Source organism: Tasmannia lanceolata, unplaced genomic scaffold (genome assembly GCF_043159265.1).
Source record: "Tasmannia lanceolata isolate RefF3 unplaced genomic scaffold, GAP_Taslan_0.1 ptg000016l, whole genome shotgun sequence".
NCBI classification, from domain to species: Eukaryota; Viridiplantae; Streptophyta; class Magnoliopsida; order Canellales; family Winteraceae; genus Tasmannia; species Tasmannia lanceolata.
In genome coordinates this window covers 3456788-3465051 of record NW_027518693.1, presented here as the reverse complement: position 1 = coordinate 3465051, position 8264 = coordinate 3456788, and positions in this window count along the sequence as shown.

Here is an 8264-nt window from a genome sequence, read left to right as displayed (position 1 = left end):
ACCTACTCCCAGCTCAATCCTATGGCCAAAGGCCATGCAATCCAATTTGCAAAAATCTACTAAAAGGATGTCAAATATTATTGGCGGTTCCATGGATTAGCCACACAAGGTCATGAAATTGTTTGCACCTTTGATGATTTTATGTGAAGGGTGTTATAGAAAGAAGGAATGAAGAAGAAAATTTCAGGGATTTAGACATTCTCAAGAAAAAGACTGGTAGAGATTTTTGTTGAAGAATTTCAGAAAATTTCTATCATGGTTCTAGACTTCTCTTAGATGAGAGTCCTATTCCATTTTATTGAAGGGCAGATGGAATCATTAAGGGGCATAGTAAAATCTCTGGAGCCCCCCTACGTTACAAGATGCAATTAGAAGAGCTTTGAACTTAGAATTCTCTGTAACTTAGGGGTGCAACTTGGGTCGGGTTCAACCCGAACCCATCGTGCTCAACCCAAAAAAGACACGGGTATGTTTGAGTTGGGTCGGGTTCGGGTTCGGGTTGAGGAAGTTGAACCTGAGTGGGTTCCGGTTGAGGTGTCCGGTTGACCCGCATCAAAACTGGAAATTTGTAAAAACAAAAAGACCATTTTTCTGTTTTGTTATTTTAGAAGATAAAAACCTAAATAGGAAAGATATCACAATATCGGGTCAACCCAACCCAAATTGTGAAATTGGGTTGGGTTTGGGCTGAGATATTAAGTTTTAAGGTTGGGTCGGGTTAGCCTCCATCGGGTTGAGAGTTAGGTCGGGTCGGGTCGGGTTTGGATTGACGGTTTAGAGTTTCGGTACCCGAGTTGCACCCCCATACTCCCTTGACAAAGTTTTTTTTTTTTTTTTTAACTCTACCATCATCCCAAATTCCCAACCCAGTGAAGTGGGCCATTTTAGGGAAAGGTTCTGTTTTGTAGGATGGGTTTGTACCCTCAGGCGATAAGTCAGACCACACACCACCATCTTCTTTAAAGGACCTTCTGGATTTACAAGATCAAGAGAGCGAAATGACAAGGAACACAATGAGTTGAGCAGAAAAATTATGTTTCCATTGAAAGATACCATGGGAGTATGAGTCTTCATAAGAGCATGATGTGGTGGAACAATCACAAGATGCTCAATTACCCCTAAGCTTAGCTGCATTTGCTACATTAGAGCGAATAGAGGTGTTAGACTGTTAGGGATAGGGTGGTAGTCTTGATTGATGGCAGAGCAGCTCACAATTATATTGACAAGAGCTTTCTTGATAAAAAAAGGCCTGAAATCTGGAACATATTATGGGTTTCAACGTTGCCATGGGAATTGAAATTATTTATTAAGCTTAAGAAACGTAAATTTTCAGTTAAATAGTTATAAGGTGGCAGGCTTGCAGCCTTGATTGATGGCAACTCACAATTTCATCGACAATAGCTTTGTTGCTAAAAATGTCCGAAATCTGAAACATTTCTGGGTTTCAATTTTGTCGTGCGAAATAAAATTATTTGTTAAATTTAAGAAACATTGTTGAGTTGGGTGTCTTGAATTCAAACTTGTTTAGGGTCCGAAATATTGTGTGCGATCCGGATTAGGCCCGGTTATCAGCAACCGCTTGGCCCGGCCTGTTTTATGTGTTTTTCGGCCCGACAAGACTAACTTAAAGCCCGCTTTATATAAAGGGGCTTTTATGGCTTATTTCGAGAGCAAGTCTTGTAAAGAGGGTTGAGAGCTATAAAGAAAGGAGAAAATGGTGTGCTAGGGTTTCTAGTGGGTTTGGTGAGAGAGACCGATCTTCTCTTGTAATCTCTGAATCTTATAGTGGATTTTCTCGTCGCCTCTGCCGTGGAGTAGGCTTTTGCCGAACTACGTAAATCTTTGTGTCTATGTGTGATTGCTTGTGTTTATTCTTTTGTTTTACTTTGCCATTGAAATCACATATTACTATTTGAGGTTTTTCACAACAAACATAAATTTTCACAGGAAATCATTATAATAATGTAAATTAAACTAAATATTTGAGCTACCATGAAGCAACTTTCTTCACACTCTCGATTGACTTCAAATTATGAGTTTTATCAACTGAATGGATTTGAATTGCAATCCATGAAAAGATAAAGAAAAAGCAAACCAAAAGCCTCAATAAATAATTACAATGAACACCCATAGAAAAATATGAAAAGTTATAACACCTTCAAACCATACGTACTTTATTGTTTTTTTTTTTTTTTGAATGCTAAATATGTACTTTTATTGTTGATGGGGTGTAAAAACACAGCAGCCTATTAGCTGCCGACACGTGGCTAGAGGAGGGCCCACCGCGGACCAGCCTATTAGCTGCCGACACATGTCTCGAGAGGGGCCCACCGCAGACCCCGCGTCAGCAGGGGTAGTTTGGTAATTACACATAGTAGGTGAGCTTGAACCTATAGCTGGTCGACACCTGTCTTGGAGCATTAACTCCCCAACTACCCTAATTTCTCCCTATAAAAGGGCCTTCAAAGCTCATAAATCAGGGTATTGAATTCTCACCCACCACTCTTAAAACACCCTCTTCACTCCGGCTCATACTGACTTGAGTGTCGAAGGGCCTGTCCGGAGTACACTCCGGGTCGGTCATTCTGACCTCGTTTGCTCCTGTGCAGAACACAGCTCATCCGGACTCTACTTCCCTCCAGCTCGACTCTTACGTCACTGCCATATCTGTTAACCGATTTTGGGCCTAACAGATTGGCGCCATCCGTGGGACTCCAGAACTAAAAGCTGTTCAGATCCCTCACAAACAAAAATGGCAGGGCACAAGAGCGCGCGCATCCCCACTGCACGGACTACCCAAGACGTGCTGCCCCGCAGGACCCGGAGCGGGCGAATTGCCTCGCTAGTAGTGGCGGCCTCCGCTACGGCCGAGCAGAGCCTTGCTCACTCGGAGCACCTGAACCCCCTGCCCACTCCAGAGCAAGTTCAAGCTCTCTTCCAGCAAATGACGACTCTCGTCGAACAGTACCAGCAGCTACTCCAGGCACCTCCCCAACCGCCTCCAGAAGCTCCACGACCTGCCCAAGAGAGGCCAGATGTCCACCGGGGGGAGTCATCGCGCCATGGTGAGGACCGAACTCACCGCTCCACCAGACAAGTCCGCCGCCAAGTTCATTAAAACTAGGGTGCTCGCTGCTTGGTTCGCCACGACTCGTCTCCGCAAAGACCGGGAGCCCACTCCTGGTCCGGGACCAGTCCGGATCAAAAGCCAAAGCTCCTTGGAAACCCAGTTCATTAAAACTAGGGTACTCGCTGCTTGGTTCGCCACGACTCGTCTCCGCAAAGACCGGGAGCCCACTCTTGGTCCGGGACCAGTCCGGATCAAAAGCCAAAGCTCCTTGGAAACCCAGTTCATTAAAACTAGGGTACTCGCTGCTTGGTTCGCCACGACTCGTCTCCGCAAAGACCGGGAGCCCACTCCTGGTCCGGGACCAGTTCGGATGCAAAAACCAAAGCTCCTTGGAAACCCAGTTCATTAAAACTAGGGTACTCGCTGCTTGGTTCGCCATGACTCGTCTCCGCAAAGACCGGGAGCCCACTCCTGGTCCAGGACCAGTCCGGATGCAAAAACCAAAGCTCCTTGGAAACCCAGTTCATTAAAACTAGGGTACTCGCTGCTTGGTTCGCCACGACTCGTCTCCGCAAAGACCGGGAGCCCACTCCTGGTCCGGGACCAGTCCGGATGCAAAAACCAAAGCTCCTTGGAAACCCAGTCCACTAAAACTAGGGTACTCGACACTTGGTTCGCCACGACTCGTCTCCGCAAAGACCGGGAGCCCACTCCTGGTCCGGGACCAGTCCGGATGCAAAAACCAAAGCTCCTTCGAAACCCAGTCCACTAAAACTAGGGTACTCAACACTTGGTTCGCCACGACTCGTCTCCGCAAAGACCGGGAGCCCACTCCTGGTCCGGGACCAGTCCGGATGCAAAAACCAAAGCTCCTTGGAAACCCAGTTCACTAAAACTAGGGTACTCGCTGCTTGGTTCGCCACGGCTCGTCTCCACAAAGATCGGAAGCGCACTTCTAGTCAGAAACGGGCCCTGGCAGAAAACCAAGCCCTTGCAAAAACCCAAGTTCAATAAAACTTGGTCATCTCCAGCCGGACTGGATACGACGCGTCTCGCTAGACGACAAAAATCAGTCCGGCCCAAGCCGGACTGGATATGACGCGTCTCGCTAGAAGACAAAAATCAGTCCGGCCCAAGCCGGACTGGATACGACGCGTCTCGCTAGACGACAAAAATCAGTCCGGCCCAAGCCGGACTGGATATGACGCGTCTCGCTAGACGACAAAAATCAGTCCGGCCCAAGCCGGACTGGATACGACGCGTCTCGCTAGAAGACAAAAATCAGTCCGGCCCAAGCCGGACTGGATACGACGCGTCTCGCTAGACGACAAAAATCAGTCCGGCCCAAGCCGGACTGGATACGACGCGTCTCGCTAGACGACAAAAATCAGTCCGGCCCAAGCCGGACTGGATATGACGTGTCTCGCTAGAAGACAAAAATCAGTCCGGCCCAAGCCGGACTGGATATGACACGTCTCGCTACACGACAAAAATCAGTCCGGACTGCTCCAAAATCCGGACTGCTTCAAGCTCCGGATTGACAAAATCCGGACTGCTCCAAGCTCCGGACTGACAAAATCCGGACTGATAAGCTCCGGACTGCTCCAAAATCTGGACTGCTCTAAGCTCCGGATTGACAAAATCCGGACTGCTCCAAAATCCGGACTGCTCCAAGCTCCGGATTGACAAATCCGGAGTGACAAAATCCGGACTGATAAGCTCCGGACTGCTCCAAAATCCGGACTGCTCCAAGCTCCGGATTGACAAAATCCGGACTGCTCCAAGCTCCGGACTGACAAAATCCGGACTGATAAGCTCCGGACTGCTCCAAAATCCGGACTGCTCTAAGCTCCGGATTGACAAAATCCGGACTGTTCCAAGCTCCGGATTGACAAAATCCGGACTGCTCCAAGCTCCGGACTGACAAAATCCGGACTGATAAGCTCCAGACTGCTCCAAGCTCCGGATTGACAAAATCCGGACTGCTCCAAGCTCCGGACTGACAAAATCCGGACTGATAAGCTCCGGACTGCTCCAAAATCCGGACTGCTCCAAGCTCCGGATTGACAAAATTCGGACTGCTCCAAGCTCCGGACTGACAAAATCCGGACTGCTCCAAGCTCCGGACTGACAAAATCCGGACTGATAAGCTCCGGACTGCTCCAAAATCCGGACTGCTCTAAGCTCCGGATTGACAAAATCCGGACTGTTCCAAGCTCCGGATTGACAAAATCCGAACTGCTCCAAGCTCCGGACTGACAAAATCCGGACTGATAAGCTCCGGACTGCTCCAAGCTCCGGATTGACAAAATCCGGACTGATAAGCTCCGGATTGCTCCAAAATCCGGACTGATAAGCTCCGGACTGCTCCAAAAGCCGAACTGGGTATGGCGCAAAGCGCTACAGGACAAAATCCAATTCATTTCAAGCCGAACTGGGTATGGCGCAAAGCGCTACAGGACAAAATCCAGTTCATCAAAAGCCGAACTGGGTATGGCACAAAGCGCTACAGGACAAAATCCAGTTCATCTCAAGCCGAACTGGGTATGGCGCAAAGCGCTACAGGACAAAATCCAGTTCATCTAAAGCCGAACTGGATATGGCGCAAAGCGCTACAGGACAAAATCCAGTTCATCTCAAGCTGACCAGAACTCGGTGAGATTCGCTACAAGACAAAATTCAATTTCGTCTTTTAGCTGATTGTGCTATATTCAGTTCATCTCAATCCGAACTGGATATAGCGCAAAGCGCTCCAAGCTCCGGATTGACAAAATCCGGACTGCTCCAAGCTCCGGACTGACAAAATTTGGACTGATAAGCTCCGGACTGCTCCAAGCTCCGGATTGACAAATCCGGACTGATAAGCTCCGGACTGCTCCAAAATCCGGAATGCTCCAAGCTCCGGATTGACAAAATCCGGACTGCTCCAAGCTCCGGAGTGACAAAATCCGGACTGCTCCAAGCTCCGGACTGACAAAATCCGGACTAATAAGCTCCGGACTGCTCTAAGCTCCGGATTGACAAAATCCGGACTGTTCCAAGCTCCGGATTGACAAAATCCGGACTGCTCCAAGCTCCGGACTGACAAAATCCGGACTGATAAGCTCCGGACTGCCCCAAAATCCGCACTGCTCCAAGCTCCGGACTGACAAAATCCGGACTGATAAGCTCCGGACTGCTCCAAAATCCGGACTGATAAGCTCCGGACTGCTCCAAAATCCGGACTGCTCAAATTTTCGGACTGCCCCAATTTCCGGACTGCTCCAAGTTCCGGACTGCTTCAATATCCGGACTGCTCCAAGTTCCGGACTGCTCCAAATTCCGGACTGCCCCACAGGCCGGACCCCGACCGCCACCAACCAGAAGATGTACTCACCACATTTCCCCAAGTCACCATAATAACTTGGAGAACTTGGGGGGCAACTGATGGGGTGTAAAAACACAGCAGCCTATTAGCTGCCGACACGTGGCTAGAGGAGGGCCCACCGCGGACCAGCCTATTAGCTGCCGACACATGTCTCGAGAGGGGCCCACCGCAGACCCCGAGTCAGCAGGGGTAGTTTGGTAATTACACAGAGTAGGTGAGCTTGAACCTATAGCTGGTCGACACCTGTCTTGGAGCATTAACTCCCCAACTACCCTAATTTCTCCCTATAAAAGGGCCTTCAAAGCTCATAAATCAGGGTATTGAATTCTCACCCACCACTCTTAAAACACCCTCTTCACTCCGGCTCATACTGACTTGAGTGTCGAAGGGCATGTCCGGAGTACACTCCGGGTCTGTCATTCTGACCTCGTTTGCTCCTGTGCAGAACACAGCTCATCCAGACTCTACTTCCCTCCAGCTTGGCTCTTACGTCACTGCCATATCTGTTAACCGATTTTGGGCCTAACAATTGTTGTCAACCAAAACACATCAAAAAGGGGGAAAACCCATCATATTTACCATAGTAAATATACAACGTAGAAGGTTTGTAATTAGGAATAATTTCCCACACAAGATGATCATGGACAGGGGCGGAGCTACATGTAGCATAAGGGGAGCAGTTTCCCCTATTGAGTTGGGCCAAATCCTTAATAGGCCCAACTCAATTGGGCCCAGCCGCTTTAAAATTTGAAGGCATGCCCCCCTTATGTATAAGCATGTATAAGCTTGCCCCCCTTCTGCATAAATCCGGGCTACGACACTTATCATGGAAGAAACTATCTGTGTTACTTCGTCGTAAAAGGTGGTACAAGTGATGTCTTCATTGGATACCAAATGGGAGGAGTTTTTCATTTCTCTCTCTCTCTCTCTCTCTCTCCATATTCGAACTTATGCTCTTAGTCCTTGAACTCACAAGTTTTCTTCTTGCCTTTGGTGGCCACTAAAGGCAAAGGTTCCAAAGAAGGAACCCACTGTGCCCTATCGAAGGTATATACGATATCGGATTAGAACAGATATCCCTATACATTTTTTTTTGAAAAGCGACAATTTTATTAATATTTAAAATGGCATTAGTGACCAGTAGTCCCATTCTGCTTACAAAACACGATATACTACCCAGGATTATGAACATCCCCAAGCTCCAATACAATCTGCCCATAAAAAAGCCCCTTCCCCCGTCAACTAGAATACTACTCCAGCCGCTCCCCATCCACCGCCCTCGGAAACAACTAATTTGAACATTTGCGAAGCTCATCCAAAAGTTTTTGTAGATGATTTACTGGCAAACCCATGTCGGCGTCAAACGGGTTCCCTTCAAGGATTCTTTCCAACACTCTTATCTCCAAGAACAACTTCATCTTTCGATCCCCTAGGCAAGAGTGAGAGTCCTGTTGCAATGAATCGGTATCTTCCACTTGCCTAGTTAGGGCACCGATGGGGCACCTTAACAACTTCTCTCTTCGATACCAGATGACTGTAACCAAACCAATTATTTTCTCTCCTTTCAAGAGCCTTAGCTCCAGAGAAATTCCAAGTATACCTTTTTATGCCTGTGACTTATTGTCTTCCGTCCCAGCCCAAGAAACAATTACTTCTTGAAAAGAATAATTGGTGATACCCTATCCCCCTATATCCCTATACATTTCAGTTAAGAACTAACTATAAAAAAATTATATGCAGTCAATGAACTTTTATCAGTAGCTGTCATCATATGATCATAACGTATGACTGTGTTTGCGAGTTGAAATGGCTTATGGAAGTTTGAGT